The sequence below is a fragment of the Melozone crissalis genome, unplaced genomic scaffold (genome assembly GCF_028551555.1).
Source record: "Melozone crissalis strain CALT ecotype California unplaced genomic scaffold, PUWL_Pcris_2 ptg000066l_1, whole genome shotgun sequence".
Lineage (NCBI taxonomy): Eukaryota > Metazoa > Chordata > Aves > Passeriformes > Passerellidae > Melozone > Melozone crissalis.
This window is the reverse complement of record NW_026535844.1, coordinates 5,702,904-5,730,703: the sequence shown is the minus strand read 5'-3', so window position 1 is coordinate 5,730,703 and position 27,800 is coordinate 5,702,904. Positions and strand designations below refer to the sequence as shown.

The window sequence follows — 27,800 nt, the reverse complement described above, 5'->3', positions numbered from 1 at the left end:
GAAGGAGGCTGTGGTTTGCTTTTAAGTCCTGATACGGTGAAGCCTAAAAATTGGCGAGTTAGGCAAACTAAAAATCAGGCAGTTGTTTCTCCTGACTGAGGGAGTCAGGCACGACCCGGATTCTTGGCCGAGGCATCGTGTGTTCAAGTCCCGATAGAAGAGATTGGGCAGTTGTTTCAGTATAAAGTCCTGAGCATCAGGCAGAAATTTAAAGTTCAGTGGAGGAGGCTGAAGCTCCTCAAACAAGGGTTGTTTTTGAAATTACCGGTCAGTTGAGGCACCTTTGAGACTTTGTTATTGAGACCTGAAAAATGGGAGGTTGTAATAGTAAAAAGACCGGCAAGAGACTGAGAGACATACCTCCCGGTAGTCCCTTAGGAGAACTGTTAGTGAAATGGGATTCTATAGAGGCCACGGAGGGATTAGATAAAGTGAAAATGATCCATTATTGTATGGAAGTGTGGCCAGAATTAGAACTGCAAGGGGGATGGCCTTGGTGTGGGACAAAGGATAAGTGGATGTGCCAACAATTAAATAATTATCTGACAGCTCGAGGAGATACTGATCCTGAGCAATTACTGTATATATCTTGCTGGGTAAAGAGCTGTATTGGGGATGAAGGGGTGCGAATTTGTAAGGTACAGAGGAAGAAAGAAGGGAATGAAGGAGGGGATGATAGAACTAGTAAAAGATGGGACCCCCTGGATTATTTGCCTCCTTCTGCCCCTCCACCTTATAATCCTCTTCTACAAGCACCTCAAATGGCAGGTCCGGTTCCTCCCCCGGCTGCCATTCCACTACCACCTGCTCAAACTCCTCCTTCTACCTCTTCAGCTTCCGCTATGGTAAACCCAGTATCTCCTCCAACCACTCCCTCACCACCCCCTTCAGCTCCTCCAGTTCCTTCTGCATCACCACAAGCGCCTATTCCACCTGCTGCATTCTCCACCCCTTCTTCAGCTCCACTTAATATACACTCAGGCTCTTCTCCCCCTCCTATTGCTGTCCCTTTACCTCCTCCTAGTTGGGACACCAATGCCTCCTCGCCCTGTAAACAGCTATCAGCAAATACACCTGCTGATGGGCAGGAAGTTCACGGTAACCCAGAGATCCCTCGAAGTAGTTTGGCATCTGAAGATGGGCCGTACTGTAGCACCAGATCCAAGACCTCCAAGGCAGAGAGACTGTTTCCCCTCAGAGAGGTTCCTATGGGAGGAATAGCGGGAGGTGTTGGCTCTGTGAATGCTCCCCTAACTGCTTCTGAGGTGAGAGGATTCAAGAAAGAGTTGGGGCATTTAGTGGAGGACCCAGTGGGCATAGCCAACCAAGTGGATCAATTTCTAGGTCCAAATATCTACACTTGGGGGGAGATGAATTCCATCCTGAGTATATTATTTTCCCCAGAAGAGGTCCGGATGATAAGGGCGGCTGGCATAAGAATATGGGAGAAAGATAACAGTCCAGGACCCCAGGTGCCAACAGGTGAACAGAAATTGCCACTAACGGATCCCAGCTGGAACCCTAACCAGGAGGAGGGGAGGAAGGCCATGAGGGAATATAGATCTTTGATAATACGGGGGATCAAAGAGTCAGTTCCCAAAGGAACTAACACCCAATTGGCATTTGAGGGTACACAGGAGAAAGATGAAGCTCCTGCTGCTTGGCTAAATCGCCTAAGGCGGAACTTCCAGTTGTACTCTAGAATAGACACAGACACCCCAGAAGGTCAAATGCTGCTAAAAGTCCAGTTTGTTACCAAATCTTGGCCTGATATAAGGAGAAAATTGGAAAAGATGGAAGATTGGCAAGAGAAGGACATTAATGAGTTATTAAGAGAAGCATTGAAGGTGTATTTAAGGAGGGAGGAAGAAAAAGCAAAGGCCAAGGCTAAGATCATGGTTGCTGTAGCTAGAGAAAGTGCAGGGTGGGCGGGTCCACCACCAGGAGGAGGCAAGGATAGGCCAGTACTGTCAGGTTCAAGAGGGATGGAGACACCTCAAGGCCCTTTGAGAGAGTGACATTGCTATTACTGTGGAGAGGCAGGACACGTCAGGAGGTTTTGTAGAAAGCTCAGTCTTGATGCTGCAATAGCCAGGGAACAAGAGAATTTAGGGAAGATCCTTAAAGGTGACGATTAGAGTCAGGGGCTTTACACTATAGGGGATCCCTAAATGAAGAATTTGAATTTTTGAGTAGATACAGGAGCAGATAAGTCCTGTCTCAACAAAGTACTAAGAAGTATAGTGTAGTATAGTGAAAAAACATCTGAAGTTAGACAAAAAACCAGCTAGGTAGAAAGGGTATCCAGTAGCACCAAAACTGGCCAGTAATACTTTACTTGTAATAAATTATGTGAAAGTAAAAGGTACCTTTTTGTTGTCTTGTGTGTGTGAGAGTGAGTCACGAAGTCAGCCTCAACTTCCCGGGCAGGTGGGAAGGGGGCAGTGCAAGTGTGTGTATGTGTGACCTGCAAACCAGGCTTGTGTCCCCCGGGCGGGTGGGGGCTGTGGCCAAAGAGCGTGTGTGACCTGCAAACCAGACTAGTGCTCCCCAGATGTGTGAGGGAGCCCTAGCTGTAAGAGCGTGAGTGACACACAGACAGCCTCACAGGTGACTGTGCACCAGAGGCAACCAGAGTCAGGGCCCTTCCAAGAGGCCCAGGGATACTGAGACCTGTGGGCCAACCCCAAGGTGAGGGGGGGGCTGCAGGGACCCGTGATTTTCTAGCAATAATGATCCAGTTTGTGTCTTCAGGGTATGAAGGAATGTGTGAGAATGAATATAGACAAATTAGAATAGAGGTAATGTAGATTGTGCATTATAAGTTTTACCACATCTCCTTAGAGGGAAGTGTATTGTATAGAAGAATGGTGTAAGAAAAGAAACCCCAAAAATTTAAGTGTAAGGGGTTGAAAGAAATATTTAAGCTGTAAGTGAAAGTAATAAACAGAAGCAAGAGATAAATAAGATCTTGAAAAATAGAACAGAAAATCAGTGAATTAAATACACAGAAAAAACAGGAGAATAAAAGTACTTTGAGAGTTAAGTTAGCTAACAGAAATACAACTCCTTGCAAAATACAGAGTATGTAGAAGTTGATGACAGAAACATTCAAGCTATGGAAAAAGAGAAGTTGAGCAATAACATGAGACAGAGAAACTGAGTTTTGATAAAATCATTAAATAGCAGACCATTAATGCCTGTGTTTGAAAGCCCGTTTCAGGTACTCTTCATTACTACTTCGACTGTGCAGACCAAAAGAAAAAGGTTGGACTCACATCACTCTCACCTCTGGCATTGGACCAGGATTCAACATCAGGTTTTTTTCCCTCTGGCATTCTGGCATTGGACCAGACTGCACCCCATTCTCCCTCTGGCATTGGACCGGAGTCCACCCCTTTCTCCTTCTGGCATTGGGCCAGAGTCCCAGTTTTTCCTCTGGCATTGGACCAGAGTCCACACCACTCTCGCCCCCCAGCGCTGGACAAGATTCATCTGCTTCACAAGGTAAATCACCTGAGTATACTGTGGTAAAAGGACCAAAGGGTTTAAAGTTGACTCTCAGAAGGAAGAGTCAAATAGACTGAACTGTGTGGGAAAAAATTGGTATCAGAGTTCTAATATTGCTTAAATGTTTCAAAACTGTTTTGTGTAAACTATGTTGGTAAAAAGTTTAAGACTGTAAATAAGTAATTCTGGTTAAGTTCCTTAATTTAATTCTAAAGACTCCAGGTTAATCCTCTACAGAGCACTCCCCTGGGAGGGGAAACCAAAATTGGTAGGGAACAGACCAAGAGAGGTTTAACCAGAGAAGCGGGTAGAAGAGACTCTAAAGAGCTTGGAAGCTTTTCCTCAGTGAAATTCCCCAAGAGGCAAGGCCGGGTGGGCAGGCTGTGCAAGATGACCCATACCGGACTCTTGGGAAGGGTAGTACTGATGGCTCTAATTGCTGGTGGTGCTCTGGGAAGCCCAGCTGAGCGGTGCAGTGAATGCTACCAATTCCTCTATGAGGAGGAAGTGAGCTCCTTGTCTAGAGTCCACATCAGTTCTGACCCTGATCGTGTTAACCTCTCCCAATTGGTCCTTTATCAGAAAAATAAGAGAGTGTATTGGAGAGCATACAATACTGCCACTTCTGGGCAGTCACTCCTAGGAGAGTGTACTATAGGGGAAGCCTGGTTGTGCTTTGAATGTGATGCTGCTGAAACAAGCTCAGCAGATCTAGTAAAAAGCAAAGAAATGGTGAAAATGGTAAGGAAAATTGTTTGTTACAAGTATTTATATGAGTGTACTGGAAAAGAGATAAACCCCTTTTGGAACACATTTCAGGGGAACCCTAAACCCCTAGGTTTAATCTCGCCTGGCAGCTGCATTGCTAGAGTGATAAAACCAATTTTCTTATTACCCAAAGAAGCTAGATCAAGTTTGGGAGTTCCTATATATAATGATTTGGGAGAAAATAAACAGAACCGGGAAAGTGAAATAGAAATTGAGAAAATCCAAAATTGTAGAAGCCAAATTCGGATCCCAATATCTATGTTAAACAAAGTAATCCGCCTCCAGGCAGCATTAAGAATAAAGAATTCAATTATTAGGAACATTTCAAACGAAATAAAAAGATTAGCATGTGTAAATAATGAAGAACAAACTCCTACACTTGATCCCAGTGGGTGGGAGAACCTGGAGATTTTCAAAAAGGATGCATGGGAAAAGGTAGTTTTTCTCGGTGTGTGTATACTTGGAGGATTGCTCTCTTTACTATGCTTATTTATCTGTTTTAGTAGAATAGTACTTGCCGTGCAGACCAACCTGAAGAAACCAAGGAAAGTAACAAGGTTAAGTAACCAGGATTACCAAAGTGCACAAGAGATTTATAGTAGATTCAAAACAAAAAATTGTGAGTTGATGCGAGCTTAGAATTTAAGCTCGATCAAAGAAAAAGAGGGGGGACTGTTATGAACAAAATTCGGGTAATATTTTTTTTGTGAGAAAAAGTTACAAAAAGCAGCCAGACCACGGTAGCTGCTGAAGATCTTCGTGTTTTGTTATTGTAATCACGAGTCGTTGTGGCTAATCGCTCCTTTTGTATCAGCAGAGCCTCGCCCGAGGCTAAGTTGTACCTTTCCCAGAAGGGTGGGAACCTTCCCGAACAGTAGAAGAGACCTGAGAAGGTGAGGGGGGCTATGCAAAGTGACTCCAAGACCACAATGCAGCATGGGTCCCCCGCTGTACGGAAAAAACCCCAAAACAACGAGCCAACTGAGAATTGAGAGACTGGAGTGATGTCTGGACGTGAGGAGCCGAATGCTGAGCCTGCAGAGACGCGGAACACCTTCGGACCCTCTCGCCCTGACCATGGGAGAAGCCCCCGGCGGTGAGACCAGGCCGACTGAGCCGGCAAAGGTACCATCTGACGGGGACAACACGCCCTAAAGGCTCCCATGAGGACTGGATTCCCCCAGCTCTGCCCCTTGTGGACAGAGCTGTGCATATCCTCCTCATCTGAGTTACCTTGGGAGACGACGGGACCTGCAGACCCGCCGAGCCACCCAATCCTGAGCTGATCACTTTCAATAAAGGCATTAAAAAGGAGAAGAAGTCTCCTGGCCCTGTTTATTTGTTAGGTGTTGTGTTCCTCATTTCAGTGGATTGCCCCGCAGGAAGGTCAGGAGCTGGAGCTGTCTGGTTGGTTTTTATTGCGAGCAGAGCTTGTAATCTAATGATGCCATTGAAATGAGAAATGGATTCTGTGGCTCCTGATATGAATTGGTTCGGGTTCCCAGGGGCTGGTCCATGGTGTTGTAGGATTTGTTCTGCTGGTCTTTCATCTTTTCCCCATTTTTGGCCGCTCTCTCCAGCCAGGGCTGCATCAATTGACTGCTTTTCTCTAATTAAATCATCAAATCCTTGGATACCCAACTGATTTCCCTGAATATTTGGTAGCAAAAAATCCTGGGTGCTCTAATATACCCTACAAACAGAGACAGTGACAGCACATGTTGGTGCGGGTAGAGGGATGATTCCCCCCATTTATTTATAGTGAAGTTTTCCCAACATTCTCCATTTGCTGTTTCCCTTTGCAGCTTCACCCGTTTGTGTTGCAGGGTCAGATATCCTCCCCCTGGGCTCTGCCTTGAGCTGTGCAAATTCCATCAGTGCCAGCAGGCAGAGCTTGGGGTGAGGGGCAGAGGGAATCAGCCCAATTCCTGCCCCAGGCAAGAGACCCAGGTTCATTGTCCACACTTTGCCCAACAGTGTTCATTTGCATTTCTAAAGCTCCTCTGGAGGCTGCCTGGAATGGAGCTTCTCTTCCAGGGCAGCCATCTGGTGAGTCACATGTGGCTGCACCCCCAGAATCTGCTTTTTTTAAAAGAAGTATTAACTATTTACGAGTTGAAAGTGTTACTTTTAAAGCTCTTCAGTTTTGCAAAATGCAGCATAAAGGCAAACATGAAAACACCCAGACCAAAACTTGATTCTCACACTTACTTCTGTCCCAAACCTACCTGACAATATGAAGTGGGAATATTATGAAATTTTTTTCTCATGTTGTAATTTTGTCACTGAAACTGCAGGGAAAACAAAATCTTTCCAAGAATCTCTTCAGCGTTATAGAGTGAAGGCATTCCTTGGTTCTGGCCAGGATTTGCAACAGAAATAATTTCTTTCACAAATAGCCCGGCTGTGCAGAGAAAATCATTCCATACCATGTGAGTTTTACTCGATTTTTCCTAGACTTTTTGTAGTCTGAACCAATCTAAATCCACTGCTTTACTGTTCATTGCTTCCAAGTTGTGTAAGTTTTTAGTATTTGGTTTCCTGTTGGACCTGGATTCCTTCCCCTCTGATGTGAATTCGGTCTCCACACTCCTGGATTTCCTTCTCAGCCTTTTCCAGCCCAGGTGTCTCCAGCTCTGCCGGAGGCAGTGTCTGGGGTAGCTGTTGGTTGCTGTTTGCTGCTGGGCAATGTTGATGTTTTGTTGCTGGTCGTTATCTCTGTGGGTGTCTTTTGGGCTGTTCCCAGTCTGTTGGGATGTTGAACTCATCTCCATTGAGTGGTGTAACACCCTTTAAATAAAAGCCTTAAAATTCATTTCCCCAAGGCAAAGAAAACCAAGCCTGAGTAGAGAAAAAAGGTTTAAAAGAACCGAAATCGGGTACATTTTGCAGCACTGCGGTGACCTGCGCTGTGTCTGATTCCCCTTCCTTAATAACAGCCTGTCTTGTAGCTCTTTTCCCTTCTGCTGCCCTTGCAGAGCCATCCACAAACACATTTTCTCCCTCAGGCCAGGCAATGTCCCATCAATCTGTCCCAGCCTGGGTCATGAGCTCTGTCCCTTGAGTGCAGTCCTGGGTTCCTTGCCAGCCCCTCTCCAGGCTGTTCAAACAGGAGGCTGGGTTAAACCCTTGCCCTGTCCTCAGTTCTAAATCCTCCTGTGCCACTGAACAAGTTTCATACTGTAATAACCGAGCCCTGCTCATCCATTTAGAGGCTCTTTTGGTTGTCAAAGCTTTAACTTGATTCCAGACTTGAACTATAGGATATCCTATGTAGGGTTAAATATTTTAGCACAAGAATTCCTTAGGCAGGACCCTGTTTAACATCCACCTGTAATTCAAATTCTCTTTCCCTGTCTGGAAGGCCCAGGCCAGCTGCCTCAGTTAATCTTCATTTTAACACTTGAAAATTCTGTGTTTCCTCCTGCTGTCCATTCATCCAGTTTGTTGACTGGCAGGATAGGAGTGTTGTAGGGAGACGTCCTTGGCTCCAAAACTCTGCCTTTAACAGGAACTCAATCCCAGGCTGTGAGTCCTTCCTTCCCTCTCTTGGAACAGGGTATTGCTTGTTCTGGTTGCTTTAAAGTAATTTGTAGAGGCTCCATATCTAATTTTCCCTCTTTCCCTGGGGCTGCCCAGACTACTGGGTTCACTTCAGCATGGGCCTTGTCACATTTTGGCACAAAGGTAGAACAGAACTGGCCTCTGTATCCCCTTTTACTGTATCAAAATCCAGCTCTCAAATTCCTTCCTAGTTAATTACAATCACAGTAGAAAGAAAAAGCAATTCATTTATTTCAGACCTATCCCCCACAGCTTCTAATAGTGGTTGAGCAAATCATACCTGCTCATCTTTCCCACTCATTCCCTTAAAAATAAAAACATTCCTTTACTATTTTCCCCCTTAGGTCTAAGATTCAGAGTGGATTGAGAGGCCCCTGTGTCCATCAGGAAATGCCTCCTCTCAATGCAGACCCACCCTGAATGGTCTCAAGGGCTGCAGTGTGGAGGGTCCCTGGTGTGATGGGAGCTGTGACAGCCCTGCCAATCCATGTCCATCAAGGGGTGGACTTGCTGGTCCTGAGGGTGCTGCTGTCTGTGCTTGCAGTGGCCTTGTGCCCTGCAGCTGGAGCCCTGGTTCCTTGCCAGGGGCTGTTTGGGTGGGCTCTCCCCTGCCAAGGAGGGCAATGCCTGTGCCAGGTGCTTGTGGCCGAGCCGTGCCCTGGGTGCTGGGGCCCCCTTGGGCCCTGGGGTTGATCCCTCAGGGGCTGTAGGAACTGTGCCCTGGCCTTTGCCTTCAGCTTGGCCTTTTGCTGCTCCCTTCTTGCACTCACCTGCTGTGCCTTTGTGCCCAAGTGCTGCAGGGCCTTCTTGTGCCCCTCCTGCGCTCCCCTCAGTGCCTGTGGGTGCTTGTCTTGCTTTACAAGAGAGGTGTCTTCTTGGGATGGTAGAAAAAGCCTCTCTTGGAATGGAGAATGGAAACCCCCTCCCTCTTAATTTCTAGACTAGTGAAAGCAAGAGGATCTCAGGCAAAGATATGGGAATAGGAATACCAGTTCTTTACTAGTGTGTATAATAAAGCAAACAAACACCAACAGCTGCGGCACTGACAGCAAACAGAGCCCGGACCCAGTCCCGGCCTTTGGGCTGCGGCGCTTTCCCCTTGGGTGCAGTTCTAGGCACGGCCGGCAGGGGCGCTGGTGGCTCCCGCGGGGCGGGGCAGCGCATCCCTTCCATGGGAACCTCTGTGAACGGAAATAGAGCAATCCCTTCATCTAACTCTTTCACTTTTTTACCTTCTCTAGCTTTTCTCCCGTGTTTTGGGAAAGAATTTGGAGAGAACTGTCTTTTAACTGTGCTCCTAGTGTTTCAATAATGTGCTTCCTGTAGAGAGAGAGAGTTTCCCTGAACAGCCGGAGTTGTGATTACCAAGGGGATGTAACTCAGAGCCGGACGGGGTCATGGGAGGATATCCCGCCGAGGCTCGGTGGGAGTGTGGGCAGGGTCTGCTGCCGGAATCGGCAGGGGGGGATCTTCCCGTGGAGCCCGAGGCGGAGCGTGGGCAGCCCCCACATGGCTGATGGCGGCTGATCCGGCAGCTCCCGGCAGAGCAAAGGCAGGTGGGAGAGCCCGGCAGCAGCGGCGGTGCCCAGCGCAGGTGGCACGGGCAGGGCAGGCGGGGATGGGATGGCTGGGACCCCCCTGGGTGCGGTGGGCGCGGTGACCTCGGAGCAGGCAGCAGGACAGAGCAACCCCCATCCTCCCCAGCATGGCCGGCAGAGCGGCCGCGGGCCAGGCAGTGGGAGCAGGGCACACAAATTGAGCGACAGCGCCGGGGCAGGTGGAGCTGCCCTGGGCAGTGAGGCCGCACCTGGGATGGAAACCAGGGCAGGCAGAGCTGAGGCGGGCAGCGAGCCGGGACCCGGGACAGGCGCCTCGGCCGCGAACGGAGGGGGCAAGACCTGCAGAGCATCCCACTCTCTTTCTGATTTTTCCTTCTACTCCCCTCTCTTTCATTTCCCCTTTTTCTTTTGTTGTTTTTTCTCGAGTGTTTCTCATACTTCAAAGGTTTTTATTCCCCTAAAATCTCCTGTCTAACATATGGCATATTGTCTTTCTTCTAGATTAAATGGTTTTTTTTACAAATAAATCCTGAACCTAACAAATCTAAACTTCTGCTTGGATACTTTGAAATGGTCGATGAGCTAACTCACGACCTCCTAATGTTGTTTTTCTCATCACCTTTTAATTTCTCCTTTGGCAAATTAAGCCTCTTTCAGTTACTTGCTTTGCAAATCCAAAAATCCCAATGCACCCATAGTTCCTTAAAAAATTATCACACAAAGCTTGAGTACCCCAGTGTGTTTTCTGATACATGTGTTCTAATATTTTCCTAGAAGCACATTTTATTAAGTACTTGTCTTCCATCAAGAATTTCCATTTCCCTGATTTATCTTGGTCACTTCCAGTCTTGTTTAATTCTTTTTTCTCGGCTTCCCTAAACTTTGGAATTTCCAGTTTTTCCTCATTTGGAGTTAATATTAACATAACTCTTTCAGCTCCGTTTTCTGCTGCATCCTTAGCTTTGTGATCTGCCAAATTATTTCCTCTTCTTTCTGGGGTCTTTCCCTTTTGGGGTTCCTTAACATGTACTATAGCTGTCTATTTTGGGCAATATTAATGCCTCTAAAACCTCTAAAGTAAGTTCCTCATTTAGTAATCCTTTTCTTCTTGAATTAAGCAATCTTTTTCCTTTCCAAACTTTTTACAGTTGTGTACTACTCTAAAGGCATACCTTGAATCAGGATATATAGTTCCTTTATTTTGTGTTTAATATTCTAGTGCTCTTTTTAAAGTATATTATTCACAAGTTTGAGATTACTAGTTTAAGGTTAATTTCCTTTTTACCATAGTTTGCACGTTTTTCCCATCAACTACTACATACCCTGTATTTTCTCCTTTTGCAAGGAGGTGTATCTCTGTTAGCTAATTAGCTAACATAACTCCCAAAGGACTATTTCTTTTTTTTTTTTTCCCTGTATCCAACTTACTGGTTTTCTGTCTCATTTTCAAGATCTTATCTATTAATCTTCTTCCTCTGTTTTTCACATTCGCTAACAACCTAAATACCACTTTTCTTTCAACTACACACAGAAAAATAAAATACTTTTTTCTCATACTACTTTCAGTACAATACACCTCCCTCCAAGGAGATATAGTGAAGCTTAAAATACAGAATCTACATTACCTATATTTTCATTCATCTACATTCACTCACTTTTATTTCCCATTCTCTCCCACACATTCTTTCCCACCCTCAGGACACAGAGGGGATCCCTGTTGACAGAGAATCGCGGGTCCCTGTGCCCCCCCCTCACCTTGGGGTGGCCTCTGGGTCTCAGTATCTCCGGGCCTCCTGGGAGGGCCCTGACTCTGCTGCCTCTGGTGCCGTTCACCTGTGAGGCTGATTTGTGTGTCACTCACACTCTTTAGCCACGGCCCCCTCACACGCCCTGGGGACAATGGCCCCTTTGCAGGTCACCTGTACCTTATGCCACAGCCCCCACACACCCAGGAGAACAATGGCTTATTTGTGGGTCACACACTCCTCTTTCCACAGCCCCCCCTTCCCACCCGCCCGGGAAGCTGAGGCTGATTTTGTGTGTGACTCACTCTCACACACAACAAGACAACAATAAGGTACCTTTTGTTATGAATGATCAAATCGAGAGCCAAATTTATAACAAAATTTAGCAAAGATTTATTAATTTGTCTGTGCGACAGAAGTTCGGTTGTCAAAACCACCACAGCCAAGGGTCAGCATCGAGCCCGGGTTCGGTGCTGGGTGAACACGGATCTGACCTCTGAATGTCAGAGTCTCCCCCTGTTCACAAATGCTGCCTGACGCAGCGAGTTCTTTTACAGTTTATTCTGCTCGAGGCAGAGATGACTGAATGTTCTTTGTGTCTCTTCCCATGCATAACCGTGTCTTTGCCTGTGCAGAGGTGGACAAAGACTCAGTCCAGGTGTCTGATGTTGTCAGTAGACTCCAGGGAAGTCAGCATTCACATGCATCAGGGTGGGGCTCTGGATCATTGTGGTAGATGTAATCGTCGAGGCAATAATCACTCTTGGCTGGACCTGGTGACCCGGGGAAGCCAGCGATTATCGCCCTGGAAGCTTCTATTCTTTCATAAAAAACCCCGATGTTTATCTCAACCAAGTCCAGGAACTAGATGTATATGAATAAGACACTGCTCCCTGCCAGGATGGTCAAGAGACTTAGTGTGGATTTTACAATATTTTATACATTAATAGCTTTAGTTATCTCTACCATACACTTTCACATCACCTATTACAAGTTTAGGTGTTTCTGGCCAGTCCCCGTGCACTTGGATATCCCTCAACCCAGCTCTGCTGCCCAACCCCAGATGCTCTTGAGCATATCCTCTATCCGGCAGAATTTTGCACAACCCTGAATGCTCTTGGAATGTTAATTCCTCAACCCAGCAGGTTTTAATTCTGGATGCTCTTGGGCTCTCTTTTCCCTCAAACCAGCAGAATTTTTAGGGTTCCCTTTTGTCCCGTTTCCCAGTGGATTGGGCTCGGACACTCCTCTGCTCCCTTCCTCCGAGGGGTCCAGCCCCTCTCTGGGACCCAGTCCCAGTTACCCCGGGGGATTCTCTCACTCCTGTTAACATTCACTTCGTCTCTCTCCTGGCCACTTACCGCAGAAAGTCGGAAACGCAGCGTGGGAGACTCCAGCACTCACTTGTCTGGGACAACCAGCCCTCCTCTCATTCACCCACATTCATCCCCCTGTACCTGCCCCCCTGAGAAATACTTAGCAATCCCTTTTCCTTCCCAGATTCTTCATGCACATTACTATTCTTAGGGGGCCAATTACCACAGGTAGGGAGCCTTTTCCCTTCTCTTTGTTTTATTGTCTCCTTTTTTCCACCATAACCTGCGTCTGTCGGTCACCCCAGGGGAGACAGAGCGAGGCTGCCAACGGGGCAGGGCGCGCCTTCCCCACTCTGACTCTCCTAAAGCACCGGCAGTGAGGTGTTAGTAACCATCCTCTGCTACCAAATTGTGAAAAACGCCAATCACTTGCTTTTAAAATTTTAAAACCATAATATTAATAAAATGGGTATGAAAAATAGTAATACAATTAGAGTAATCACAGTTTGGAGAAATCGAATTAGGACAATATGAGACAATAAATACCAAGAGTTACGGATGTCCGGGTACCTTTTTCTGGGCAGCAAAAGCCTGAAAAAGGACACCTGTTAACACAGGATTAACCATTAAAAACAATAGCCTGTTGCATATTCATACACTTCATACATGATGCATAAATTCCATTCAAACACAGGATTCTGTCTGGTCAGTGCCAGCTTCTGCCTCTGAATCCTAACAGCAGCTTTGAGGTTGGAAGAAGTTCATTTCTTCTGATAAGAGGGCAATAAATTCTTTTTCTCTGAAAGATTTAGGTATCCTGTGGCTGTTATCTCGCTGCAAGTCCTTTCTTTAAAAAAAGCCTCTTACTAAGCATAGTTTCTATTTTAACATTTTTTAATAACCTAAAACCATATTCAACTCACTAATTAACAGAATTAATACAGCAGTACTTTCTAACACAAGACATATAATATTCATTTTAATATTTGGGATAACCCAATCACAAAATATGCATTTTTCACAAGGATAATCCCACTAACTTCCAGTCTCTCCCACTATGGTCCCAGCTGCCGCCAGCATGGTTCCAGTTGCTTCCTCAATCAACTCAGTGAGTCCCAGTATGATGCCATTTGCTCCCAGTTGCTCCCAGTCAGGCCCAGTATGGGGGATGTTGTGCAGGGAGTGCTCACTGTGACACTCAGTTCCTCCCAGTATTAGTCCAGTCCCTCCCAGTATGATCCAAATCTGAGCCCAGTGTGCTCCCAGTCTCTGCCAGAATGTACCAGTTTTGCTCTGCATGGTTCCAGTTGCTCTCTTTCACCTTCACTTTCCTTCCAGTCACTCCCAGTACCTCCCAGGGTACCCCAGTTCCCTCTACAATCTTTCCTGTTCCTTCCAGTATGATCCCATTTGCTCCCAAGCACTCCCAGTCAGCCTCAGAGCTGTGGCACTCACTGCCAGTATGATCCCAGTCACCACCAGTATGATCCCACTTCATCCCAGTACAAGCCCAGCAGTTTCCAATCGCCGCCAGCATGCACCCAGTCACTCCCTGTTCTTCCCAGTTTCTCCCACCATGATCCCAGTTACTCACAGCTGCTCCCAGTAATCCTCAGCATATTCCCAGTCACTCCCAGTATATCCGATTTGCCCCTAACATGGTCTCGGTTGCCTCCTGCAGGCTCCTGCTCACTCCCAGTATGATCCCAGTGTCCATCAGTGCGATCACAGTCTGCCCTGGCATGGCAATATGATCCCAGAATAATGTCAATACAAACCCAGTACAGTCCCATCACGATCCCAGTACGATCCCAGTATGGTGTCAGTACAAAGCCAGTACAGTCCCAGTATGATCCCAGTATGATATCTGTACAAGCCCAGTACAGTCCCAGTCACTCCCAGTATGATCCCAGTATGATGTCAGTACAAGCCCAGTGCACTCCCAGTCACTCCCAGTACGATCCCAGTCCAGCCCAGTCCCTGGCAGTGCTGCCACTGCTGGGATCCCCCTGTGTGCGTTCCCCCCTGGCGGATGTGCTGAGAGGAGTCCCAAGGGCTGGCAGTGCCCAGGCAGGGTCCCCAGCAATGCCCAGTTTGGATGTGCAGCCCCCAGTTTGTCTCTCCTTTGGCCCGGGCCGGGTTCCCCCCGCCCGCAGCGGCTGGAGCAGCCGAGAGCCCCGCGCTGCCCATCCCGACCTGTCCCGGCTCCATCCCCGCTCCTGCCGCGGGCTGCGAGGGCTGCGGGAACGGGGCACCGAGGGTGTGGCTGCTGTTGGGGGAGGAGGGGGAGGGAGGGAAGGGCAGGGATGAAGGGTGTTATAAATTGGAGTGGACAATCTGCCGAGTGAGTATAATCAGATTAAGAATTTTTATTGATTACAGCAAACAAGGCAAAAAGCAAATCAGTGCTGGGCAACAGGGGAGTCTCTGCTCCGCCAACTGCCGCCCGCTTCTGGTATTTCGTGGGGTTTATATACAGTCCTGCTTCTGGGTTGGCGTGTCTTTCAGGGTAGTACTCTGTGCATTCTCCTCCTGTTGCTAGGCGGTCGTAGTCTGCCTCCCGGTGGTCCGAGGATGAAGGCTGGTAGTCTTTCACTTCTTGCCCCACGGTCAACCTTTCCTTAGTTGGTATGGTTGGTCTGGTTCCTGGCACTTTAAGCTTACTGAGCAGATAAGCAAATATTGTGCTATCAATCATAGCAGGCCCACTACCCATGTCAACGGCCTCACCCCTTACTCCTCGGCTAACAATAGGCACATAGCTATGTATAGTTTCACATTGCTTATTTAGCCTTTCAACATATTAGCTTCTAACATTTTGCAGTTTAAGCCTTATGACATTTATTTTGCAGTATATTAGCCCGTTATATTCATCTTGCAACATACTAGCTTGTTACATCTTTCATTGCAGTTTTTCTATTATTGGCTTTTCCCCTTTTCATAGTCTTTAGCAACTTGATGAACAAACTAAGACATTAACTCATTACAAAGGGGGAGGAGGAGGTGGGGTTAGGGAGGAGGAGAAGGGGGAGGGATGGAAGAGGAGGGATGAAGGCAGAGAGCAGCTATGGAAGGAGGAGAAGGAGGTGAGGTTAGGGAGGAGTAGGAGATGGGATGGAAGGGGAGGGATGGAAGAGGAAAAGGAGGTGGGGATAAGACAGAGGGGGAGGAGGATGGGGGGTGGAAGGGGAGGAGTGGGAGGAAGAGGAAGGGGAGGGACAAAGGCGGATCAAGGCTGAGCTGAGGGAACCACACCTTCGATCCCTGCCTGAATTCGCAGCCCCCACCTGTGGGATCACCATCCCCCCATCGTGCTGGTGAGCGGGGAGGGGGAGCTGGGCTCAGATATACCGGGGGGGGGTCCCTGGGTTGGGGTTTTTGGGGATGTTTGGAGAATGAAGAAGTCCAAGGCTGAGCGGAAAAGGCCCCTTGGGGGGACATCGGGGGTGGCGGTGGCGGCTGCCAGCAGAGGCAGCCTGGAGGAGCAGAGCCCTGTGTCCCCCAGGAGCCCAAAGTGGGGAGCCCAGAGAGGGGGGAGCGGCGCCATTGGCGGGAGCCTCAAGAGCCTGGAGAGGGGCGGGGGGACTCCTTGGAGCCGCTGCAGCCCAGAGCAGAGAATGAGGGGAGAAGGGAGCCCGGGAGCCCAAACAGCCCCTGGATCCCGAAATGGGGAGAGCGAAGTGGGGGGAGCTTTTGGCATTTCTGGGACTGCCAGCAGCCTGGGCAGGGCGGGCACTGAGGAGAAGGGGGACCCCCAATCCAAGCATGACTCCCAGCAGGTGGGACAGGGGGGAACCCCTGAACAGCAAAGGGGAGGGACCAGGGACTGGGAACTCCTGGGAGGCTTTTTCAGGGCTGAATCGTGGTGTTTGGGAGATACGGTGATACGGTGGCCAGTGACTTGTAGAGATGGAGTCGGGCAAAAGGGACCTTCAAACTCAATGTGTGTTGGGGAAGGTGAAACAGGAAAGCCTTATAAATATGATTGTCTGGGAAAAGAGAAGAATATAGAGAATATAGAAAGTGTAAGGAAGACTGAAATGAAAGCAAGCTCTGAGATACCTCTTAGTGAACAACTGGAAAACAATGGTGTGGCCCAATTGAAGGCAATCCCTTTTTGATGAAACAATTCCCTCTGCTTGCAAACAGATCCAAGGGTCAGAACAGACCCCACTAGCTCAGCAGAAGGGGTCCAAAGAGGAGTTTCTAGGGTAAATGTAAAATGTAACATGGTGATGTAATGATTCTTACAGGCTGTATGGAAATTCTGTAGGATTTGTATCTTGTACTAGATTGGTTGGTGAGAAATAGAATATTCAACAGAGAAGAAAATTTATTGTGTTGTTATGGGAACGTTACTGTGTTATGCTCTTGCCTGTCTTACTCTCTTACCCTCTCATCCTCTCTACCCCTCTCTTCTCTCAGGTCTGCCCCGTGCTGTGCCTGGCAGCTCCCAGCAGGGCCCTGCACCCAGGCCCTTTGCAATAAACCGCAAGTTCCACGACCTGGCTGCAGAGATCTCTCGTGTCCATCTGTCCCAACCGTCCTACCCCCTGACGCTCCTACAAATGTGCTCATCCCTTGTTTTCCCCAAACCAGGATTTCCCATTGCCAAGGCCTGGGAGGCTGCAAGGAAGAGGAAGATGCCCTGGGACATTGAGGCAGGTGAGGAGGAAGTCAGTGCCCCTTTCCCCTCTGTGCTGCTCCATCTCCCAGCCCAGCACGGCCCTGGCTGCAGCTCAGCCCCGGGGGGATCTCCTTGCCCTTGCCTGTGGCACAGAGGCAAATCCCATCCTGTCCTTGTCCTTCCTCCCCCAGAGCAGGAGCTGAGCATGGAGGGCAGGGAGGACAAATGCCCGCAGCAGAACCTGGTGGAAGAGGCCGTTTTGAGCGGCTCCACGGCGCAGGAAGCCAACGGGGAGGAAAAGCCCCGGAGATGCCGCACGAGGAGGGGCTGCAAACGCAGCCGGCGGGGATCTGAGGGGGAAAGAGCCAGCCTGGGCCGGGAAGGCGGCCGGAGATGGAGCCAGAGCTCGGAGCTGGTGCTCCATGAGCAGCTCCATGATGGGGAGAAGCCCCACATGTGTGGGGAGTGTGGGAAGAGCTTCAGGTGGAACTCCGACCTGATCAGGCACCAGAGGATCCACACTGGAGAGAAGCCCTACGAGTGTGGGGAGTGTGGGAAGAGCTTCAGCGTGAGCTCCAGCCTGATGAAGCACCAGAGGATCCACACTGGGGAGAGGCCCTATTAGTGTTCCAAGTGTGGGAAGAGGTTTCAGAGCAGCTCCAATCTCCTCCAGCACTATCGGATTCACAGAGAGGAGAGGCCCTTCCAGTGCCCCGACTGTGGGAAGGGATTCAAGCACAACTCCACCCTTGTCAAGCACCAGCTCATCCACTCTGGGGAGAGGCCCTACGAGTGTGATAAATGCAGGAAGAGGTTTCAGACCAGCTCTGTTCTCCTCCAGCACTATCGGACTCACACAGCGGAGAGGCCCTTCCGCTGCCCCGACTGCGGGAAGGGATTCAAGTACAACTGCACCCTCGTCACTCACCGGCGCATCCACACTGGGGAGAGGCCCTACGAGTGTCCCCAGTGTGGGAAGAGCTTCTCCAGCAGCTCTAACTTGACCCAACACCAACGGAGGCACCGGTAAGGGAAGCCCTGCGAGTGCCCCGAGTGCGGGCAGAGCTTCGTACGCTGCTCCAGCTCCATCCCCCACTGGAGGAGGCACTTTGGGCACAGCCCTGGTCACTCACATTCCCTGTGATCCATGTTGGGAACACACCTGGCTGCTTCTACTTTTAATTTCACCTTAATTTTTTTCTATTCTCCATCTCTTTGCACTGCAAATGCCAAGAGAAATGGATCTGTCACCTCAAAACCACTGAAATCCCAGTGAAAACAGCTCAATCTTACCCCAAAAAGAGCTCAAACCCACCTCAAAAACTCAGTCCCACGCTAAACTCACTCAATTCCGCAGCCATCAGGCTGAGATGAGGTTGGGAGGTGATTTAGAGTCGTGGGGTCTCAATTAGAGTGGTGGGATGGAGATTGTGTGGGGCTGGGTGTGTGGGATGTATTTGACAGCAAATAAAACTCTGAGACTTACTGATTTCTCTCCCGTTCATGTTCAATCTGTTGCAGTTCTGTTTGCAGAGTGCCGCCTTCTCAGCTCATTGTCTTGGTGTCCCCTTTTCTCTCCCGCCTCTCTTTGCCTGCTCCGTTTCTCTCTCAGTGTCTCCCTGGACCCTGGGACCACCAGAGACCCTGCCCTGATTTAATTGACCCAGGCACCACCAGAGACCCTCCCTATATTTAATTGCCTCAGGGACCACCCAATACCCTCCCCTGATTTATTGCCCCAGTGACCACCAAAGACCCTCCCCTGATTAAATTGACTCCTCCTCTGATTTAATTGACCCCTCCCCTGAATTGACCCCTCCCCTGATTTAATTTACCCTTTCCCTGTTTTAATTCCCCTTCCCCCAATTTAATTGACCCCTGCCCTGATTTAGATGACCCCTCTAGGGTCCCCACAGACCCTCCCCTGATTATTTATTATTTTATTTCCCAATTAGTATTTCAATTCCCAGTCCCAGGAGCTGAAGTCCTGAAGGCTGGCAGGGAATTTCTCTGTAGGATTTTGCTCCATTGCCCTTCAAGGGCAGGAACATATTTTCCTGAATGGGAGCTGGAATTCCAGACTTTTGGAATGTGTGCAGGGCAATACGGACTGGGATCAAACATGGGCTAGGATCAAATAGGGGTTGGGATCAAATATGGAGTGGGATCAAACAGGGACTGGGATCAAATATGGACTGGGGTCAAATATGGACTGGGATCAATTATTGATTGGAATCCTACAATGTAGGATAAACTGGACTGAGGTTATATAGACTGGGATCAAATATGGGCTGAGATCAAATATGAATTGGGATAAAAAATGGACTGGGATCAAATATGGACTAAAATCAACTATGGACTGGGATAAACTGGACTGGGATCAAATCAGTACAGGGATCAACTTTGGACTGGGATCAAATATGGCCTGGATCAAATATGACAGATTTTATGGACTGGGATCAAATATGGACTAGGATAAGCTATGGACAGGGATTAAATATGGACTGGGATCAAATCTGGATTTGGATCAAATGGACTGGGTTCCTGCAGACTGGGATAAACTGGACTGAGATATATAGATGTCGTGGTTTGAGAGGAAGTTAGTTTTCTGGGATATGTAGTGGTCAGGCCAGTAGGTGCTCACATTTGAATACTGGCACCTGGTTTGGCCACTGGGGACATTGGATACGCCTCTGAGAACTCAGGGGTTAAAAAGCAGAGCACTCCCGGGGGAAGCTCTCTTGGGTTCCAGCGAGGGAAGCAGGTCGGGCCTCCCCTGCCCAGCTCCTGGCTGGTTTGGGGCTGGGTGAGGTAGGCCTGGCCCGAGGATGGAAGGGTGGAAGAGCCCCGAGAGGCATCGGGCAGCCACAGCTCCCCCCCAGGAAACAGAGAGACAGAGCGCCTGTGCCACCGTGAAATTTGATATCCTGTGCTGGCAGCACAGCCCGGCTGGCAGAGAAGGGCGGGGGGGATGCAGCAAGAAGGGGTCGGGGTCCCGCAGCTGTGGGAGCTTTGGGTGGGCAGAGCCCGAGCTTTTAACCCTTTTTCGGACAATGAAAACTTTGCAGAACATTAACCTTTCCTAGAAGAGAGATAAGAGATGAAATGGAGGAAGGAAATGTGCAAGTATGAAGGTCTGGGCAAGTGAAAGATGTCGGGAGAGTAGAGAAGAATCTTAGGTGGGAAGAGATGATGGAGTGGCCTTAGCTGGACTTTCCTGTATGGCCATGGACAGAACCATGTTTCCTGTGACACAGAGACTGCATCCAGGGGGAGGCAATGGCTCAGAGCCAAGAGGGTTCAGTGTTGGTACCCCTCAGCCCCAGGGAGTGAAATTTGGGGGGGATAGGTGTCCCAAAGGTGAGACTGTGCCCTTTTTGGAACGGGACAAAGCATCCTTAAAAGGACAACCCTAGAAGCAGCTCTGGTCCATGTGCAGTGGTGAGAGCACTGGACGTGGAAGGAAGAGGACACATTTGCACATGTTCTCCAGGCGGTGCCACGAGTGACATGGAAACACACGAGGTTTCAACGATGTTTCCTGGGGAAGCCTATGGCACAAGAAGGACTCCTCTCCCCTTGATGAACTGAGAATTCATTACCTAAAGGGTGGTGATGGACCGAGAGTTGGTGATTTGTGGGATAGGTGTATTGGAAATTTGGTGGGAGGGGGAGGAAATGTTTTTGGAAAGTTTTCATTTTCCCTGTGTGTTTCTTGTTACTTAGAGTTGTAGTTTAGTTAATAAAGGTTTCTTTTCTTTATTTCTAAGTGGGGGCCTGCTTTGCTTATTCCTGGTCACATCTCACAGCAGACACCAGGGAGCATATATTTTCATGGGGACACTGGCATTGTGCCAGCATCAAACCGTGACACCTATGCTGCCAGTTGGCCTTTTTCCATCTCTCCAGCCATCCTCACAGAGCATTTGCTACCATCCATGAATCAGTGTAGAGGTAGAGCTTTGGCCATTTCTCTCCCTTAGCAATGTCCAGGGCCAGCTGAACAGCTTTGAGTTCTCTAAGTTGACTTGATCCACCTTCTCCTTCAGCGGCCTCTGCCACCTGTCGTCTGGGGCTCCATACGGCTGCTTTCCACTTCTGGTTCATCCCTGCGATGCGACAGGAACCGTCAGTGAAAAGAGCGTAGCGCGTTTCCTCTGGGGGCAGTTGGTTATAGGGAGGAGCCTCTTCAGCCCATGTCACTGGTTCTTGTTGCTCTTCATCACTAAGACCAAAGTTCTCACCTTCCAGCCAGTTTGTAATTATCTCCAAAATCCCAGGGCGATTCAGGTTTCCAATACGGGCGCACTGTGGGATAGGAGAAATCCGTTTACTCCATGTAGCGTCAGTGGTGTGGTGGGGGGGTGGGAACCTTTCCTTTGAACATCCACCCCAGCACCGGTAGTCGGGGTGCCAGGAGGAGTTGTGCTTCCGTGCCAATCACCTCTGAGGCAGCCTGGACTCCTTCATAGGCAGCCAAGATTTCCTTCTCTGTGGGAGTGTAGTTGGCTTCTCACCCTCTGTAGCTTCGACTCCAAAATCCCAGTGGTCGGCCTCGAGTCTCCCCAGGCACCTTCTGCCAAAGGCTCCAGGACAAGCCATGGTTCCCGGCTGCAGAGTAGAGCACGTTCTTCACCTCTGGTCCCGTCCTGACTGGGCCAAGGGCAACTGCATGAGCAATCTCCTGCTTGATCTGGGCAAAGGCTTGTTGCTGCTCAGGGCCCCAGTGGAACTCGTTCTTCTTGCAGGTGACCAGGTAAAGAGGGCTCACGATCTGACTGTACTCAGGAATGTGCATTCTCCAAAAGCCTATGGCCCCTAGGAAAGCTTGTGTTTCTTTCTTATTGGTGGGTGGAGACATTGCTGTGATCTTGTTGATTACGTCTGTAGGAATCTGATGCCGTCCATTAATAAGGCCTCTGATCAGCCTTATCATGAAGCAGAGCCTTGGTGCTCAGGATCTCAGTCCCTAAGGAGGGACCAGATCCCGAAGCCAGCTCAGGCCAATGCCGCGGGGCTACCTTTCTAGCAAGCCTGGTGATATTCAGCTCTATAGTGATTAGCAGCTCTTAGGACCTCAGCTCTTTGCTTGCTGGGTAGTGGAGCCCCGGGCTTGAGGCAGCAGCAGACAGAGAGAGGAGAAGGAGAAGGCAAAAGCTGTTCCACAGTGAAGGCTTTATTTGGGGGTCCGTGAAGGGTCTTGGCTCTTCTTCTTCTGAGCTAGTAGGGTACAGCATGCTACTTTTATAGGCTTGGCAAGTATCCAAACTTGACCAATGGCAAGGGATTAGGGGGACCATAAAATGACCGATAGGTAAAGGCTACCATGGCATTGTCTCACATGGTTATAGAGACAGTTTATAGGGCAGATGTCCATGGAGTCAGGAAGCTTCCTTGCTGCTGTGCCAGCATTCCTTTTGTTAGATTCTCCATGGTGCTTTTGCTAAATGTATGGGGTTTACTACAGTCCATCTTGCCACTTCACTGCCAGGAACTGAATCTCACAAGCTGGTCCCTTTACCTTGACTTTTTAATGGCAAAACCAGCTCCCAGGAGGATTTGGATGATTTCCTTCCCTTTCTCAAACACTTCCGCAGCTGTGTTCCCCTCACACAATGATGTCATCAATATACTGCAGATATTCGGGAGCCTCACCCCTATCTAGTGCAGCGTGGATCAGTCCATGGCAGATGGAGGGACTGTGCTTCCACCCCTGGGGCAGTCGGTTCCAGGTGTACTGCACTCCCCTCCATGTGAAAGCAAACTGAGGCCTGCATTCTGCTGCCAGGGGAATGGAGAAAAATGCATTGGCAATGTCTATAGTGGCAAAGCACTTTGCTACCTTGGACTCAAGCTCATACTGGAGCTCTAATATGTCTGGCATGGCAGCACTCAGTGGTGGAGTCACTTCATTCAATGCACGATAGTCCACAGTCAATCTCCATTCTCCTTCAGATTTTCGCACAGGCCAAATGGGGCTGTTGAAGGGTGAGTGGGTCTTGCTGACCACCCCTTGGCTCTCCAGCTCTCGGATCATCTTATGGATGGGGATCACAGCATCTCGAGTGGTTCTATACTGTCGTCGATGCACTATGGAAGTGGCAATTGGCACTCGTTGCTCTTCTTTCGTCAGGCATCCTACTGCAGATGGATTCTCAGACAACCCAGGCAAGGTGTTCAATTGCTGGATGCCCTCTGTCTCTACAGCAGCTATTCCAAATGCCCATCTGAGTCCTTTTGAGTCTTTGAAGTACCCACTTCGAAGGTATTCTATGCCCAAAATACATGGGGCCTCTGGGCCAGTCACATTAGGATGCTTCTTCCACTCATTTCCCGTTAGGCTCGCATCAGCTTCCACCAAAGTGAAATCCTGTGATCCCGCTGTCACACCAGCAATAGAAACAGACTCTGTCCCCACATGCCTTGATGGGATTAATGTGCATTGCGCACCAGTATCGACCAAAGCTTTGTACTCTTGTGGTTCCGATGTGCCAGGCCAACGAATCCACACAGACCAAAAAACACGATTTTCCCTGGCCTCTACCTGGCTGGAGGCAGGGCCCCTCTAAGCTTGGTTATCCTTCTGGTTATCCTGGGCATATGTTTTGGATGTTCCTTCAATGGGATCAGATATGTCATCATCATCATACCTGGCCATTCGGCTATGGGCAACTGGAGCTGCTTTCCTTCTGGTGGCTTCCTTCAGTTCACGCACCTGTCGAGCCAGAACAGCAGTAGGTTTCCTATCCCACCTTCTCATGTTTTCCCCACAATCACATAGGTAAAACCACAGCTCAGCTCGTGGGGTGTATCTTCTCTCACCATCTGGGAAACGTCTGCCTTGGATACCAGAACCTCGGATCTGTACTGCTGAAATTTGGAGAAGGTCTTCTTTAATCTCCTCTCTAAGCTTCTTATGATTCTCCTCTATCTTATCCTCTAAGTTCTGCAGACGTGTTTCTACCGCTGCGATTCTGGCATGTGTCGGGCCATGTACAGCATCTGCATATGCTCGCAGCTTCCTTGCCATGTCAAGCACAGTCTCACCCCTCTCATCCCTCTTCATGATGGCTAAGGCAGAAGCATATTCATGTGGCCCAAGTCGTATGAGTTTTTGCCACATCACAGATGTGCATGGTACTAAGTCTGGGTTCCTAGTTGTTACATCATCTGAGAAGATAATCTCTGCCACTGCCATTTCTCTGAGGCATTGGATCCCTTGTTCTATGGTTTTCCACTGGGTTTGCTGCATATAGAGATCGTCTGCACACAGGTATTTTGTGCTACACTTCTTAGGACCCAGAGGCTGTGAGAGTTAGCCCCCCTCATCATTCTTTGGTCTATGACAGGATCCTGTGACAGGGATCCCAAATGCCTGGCTTCAGTGCCATCCAGAATTGTAGCCTCGCCTGCAGCATCCCAGAGACGGACCAGCCAACTAATTATGGATTCATCAGACCTTCAAGTGTCCTTCCTTAGGCCACGAAGGTCCTTCAGGGAATAAGACTCAATATTTGCATCTGATCTTGCACCTGCTGCTTTGACTCTTGATTTTATGTCAGGAGGCATTGAGGTTCCTTCTCCTTCATCATCATCATCATCATCATCATCATCCACTGGTTGATTGGTCTCGTCCGTGCATTTCCCACTTCTAGTGCTGGTAGCAACAGCCATTGGTTGAGGCTTATTTTCTGGTTTAGCTGCTGGCTTAGGCTCTCTATCTGGTTTGGCTGCTGGCTTCGAGCCTGGGCTGTTGGCTGCAGCCTGAGTCACTGGGATAGTTGCTGATTTATCTCCCTGCCCCCATGCCTCTGTCTGCTGCCTGACAGGATCTAGCAGTGAGCGATGAGCACAAGCCAGGGCCCAGCTGACTGCAATGACCTTCCTCTCCTTAGGCTCATCCTGGTGCTTCTCTTTCAGATATTTCCCCACCTCAGCTGGGTTGTGAATTTGCTCATGGGGAAAATCCCAGACTATAGGGTCAGAGAATTCCTTCAGGATTTGGCCCATATCTTCCCATTTCCCACACCACTTAGGATTTTCCACACCGGGGTCTACTCCTGAGTCAGGGGTCTCATCAGCCCGTCTAGAAATCTCAGCCCTCATCCTAGAGAAGCAGCAGGCTTTATAGACGAAGGTTACCAGATTGAATACCAGAAAGATGGTTTCTTTAACATTGAGGGGAAACTGAACATCCTTCACTGGTGATGCAACAGATTCATAGGAGAAGAAGGAAAGCAGAGGCTGAAAAACCTCATTCCCTCCTGCTCCTTCTGCAACAAACTGGATGCATAACCATAGCCATGAACCATTCATACCTGGAGCAGACCCTAGCATGTTTATAAACTTTTTACACATCATCATCACCAAGCCCAGCAGGATAGCTACTCTGGTTGCTGCCCCTCTGCTATAAAAACTACATATTAGGGACAATACTAAAGCTATTTCTGGATAAGAAAATAAACCTAGGGACCACGGAGGTATTAAAATCTCAAAAAACCCTAGGGACCAGAAATGCATGCAAACCTTCACCCCAACAGACATTATGAATTCAAAAAGCATGGCTATTAGCTGATTTAAACGAATACAGAGTAATAGCAACCAAAATGCAGTCAGGATGGGCACTAAATTTTGTCGTGGTTTATGGCAAATTTGGTAGAGAATCTCCAAAGGGGGCCCCTCTAGAAAGCAAACCCACACGGCCCCTCCCCCCAACCGGTTCGGGAAGGATTCCTCAGAGAGAAGTGGGAAGAACCTGTTTATTTAACAGGCACAGCACCCCCAGCACACAGAATGAACAATACCGGATGACACCACTCTGAAAAAGGTGACAAATTCAGAGTCTCTCTCGGGGGTGGTCGCTCTGTTCTCAGTCCCCCCGGCCCTGGGGCAGCTGCTGCAGTCACAAGGTGCAAACTCTCGGTGTTCCCAGGTCCCAGTCTGGAGCAGGTTCGAGATGGTCGAAAAAGAGGAGAGGACAAACAGTCCAGGAAGGAATTTGGACAGTTTAGCTAAACTAGTTAATGAGAAGGAGCAAAAGCAAGCAGAAGCCAGAGCAGAGAGAGAGAGCAAAGCAAAAAGCAAAAGCAGCAAAATCAAGACCCGCAGTCTCTCTGTGTCCCGCCAGGCTGATAAGAATACCCAAACAAAACTTTCACTCTTCAGAGCCAGTCTTAAAGGCATAGAACATGATATCCAGCATTAACAGAACACAGGAATGGGGACACAAGCATCATAACGTCACCCTAGGACACCTTCGAAATCTGGTGCAAGAGCATTTGGACCAGGGTCATCTTGAGACTTCTACCAGTCCCTGGAACACTCCTGTCTTCTGCATCAAGATAAAATACAGGAAATGGACGTTGTTACAAGGCCTCCGAAAGGTCAATGCCATGATGGAAAGCATGGGAACATTGCAGGCGGGCATGCCGTCGCCTACCATGCTTCCCGCAAACTGGCCGGTCCTCATCGCGGATCTGAAGGATTGTTTTTTGCAATTCCTTTGCATCCTGATGACAGACCAAAATTTGCCTTCACGGTGCCAGCAATTAACAATGCTGAGCCCACACAGCGATATCAATGGAAAGTTTTGCGCCAAGGAATGCAAAATTCTCCGGCCATATGCCAATGGTATGTGGCCTGTGTCTTGTCTGGAGTTCACAAGCAGTTTCCTGATGCCCATCTTTACCACTATATGGATGACATTTTAGTGGCTGCATCCAGGACGAGCTGCTGAGGATTAAGCCTCAGTTGCTCAATGCTTTGTATTCTCATGGGCTGCAGGTAGCTCCAGAAAAGGTTCAACAACAACCTCCTTGGAAGTATTTGGGGGTCAAAATTCTGGAATAGACAATCCGACACCAGGAGGTGCAATTTGTACATTTGGTGAAGACACTGAATGATGCCCAGAAATTGGTGGGTGTCATCACTTGGTTACGTCCGTACTTGGGACTGACCAACACACAACTGTCTCCTCTGTATGATTTGTGGAAAGGAGACAATGGTCCTGCTTATGCATCACAGAGGATGTGGCAGTTCCTGCAGTTGTGGGGTGTGTCACACAGGTTTGGTATCCCTCATGCTCTGACTGGTCAGGCTATTGTAGAAGATGCTTGTGGTACTCTGAAGCGGGTTCTTCAGAAACAAAAACGGGGAATGTAGGGTAAAGCCCCACACAGTCAGTTGGCAAAAGCTTTGTACACCATCAATCATCTTACTGTGCCACAGAACTCAAAAAATCTTGTCATTTTGAATCATCACCTTTCGTTGCAGGCTCTGGACGAGACACGTCAGCCTCAAGCGAAGGTTCAGATGTGGAATTTAGTCACCAAACAGTGGGAAGGTCTCTATGACCTTATCACTTTGGGGCGCGGGTATGCTTGTGTATCCACAGATACTGGGGTACCCTGGGTACCTTTGAAGTGTGTTCGTCCTGACCTGCGACTGCAGAGACAGAATCCAGCACACGGGCAAAATGGAAACCGTGACCAAACTGAAAGTCATCAAGTGGATGAATCGTTGAGTGATGACTCAGATACAGATGGTGTGAGTGATCACTCCGATGATTCCTCCATGAGTGGACACTGAACATTGTTCATTTTTCCTTTTAACATTGTTCATATTTCTTTCTTTTTTTTTTTTTAATGGAAAAAGGGTGAGATGTCGCCCTGTTCTTTGAAGGTTCTTCTAAGCCTTCTGATGTTTACATTTT

General features: G+C 48.7%; 1 pseudogene; it reads left to right on the top strand.

Annotated features, from left to right (window-relative positions):
- Positions 1–27,800, top strand: part of LOC128945560 (uncharacterized) — a 1,627,138-nt pseudogene that overhangs the window by 256,805 nt on the left and 1,342,533 nt on the right.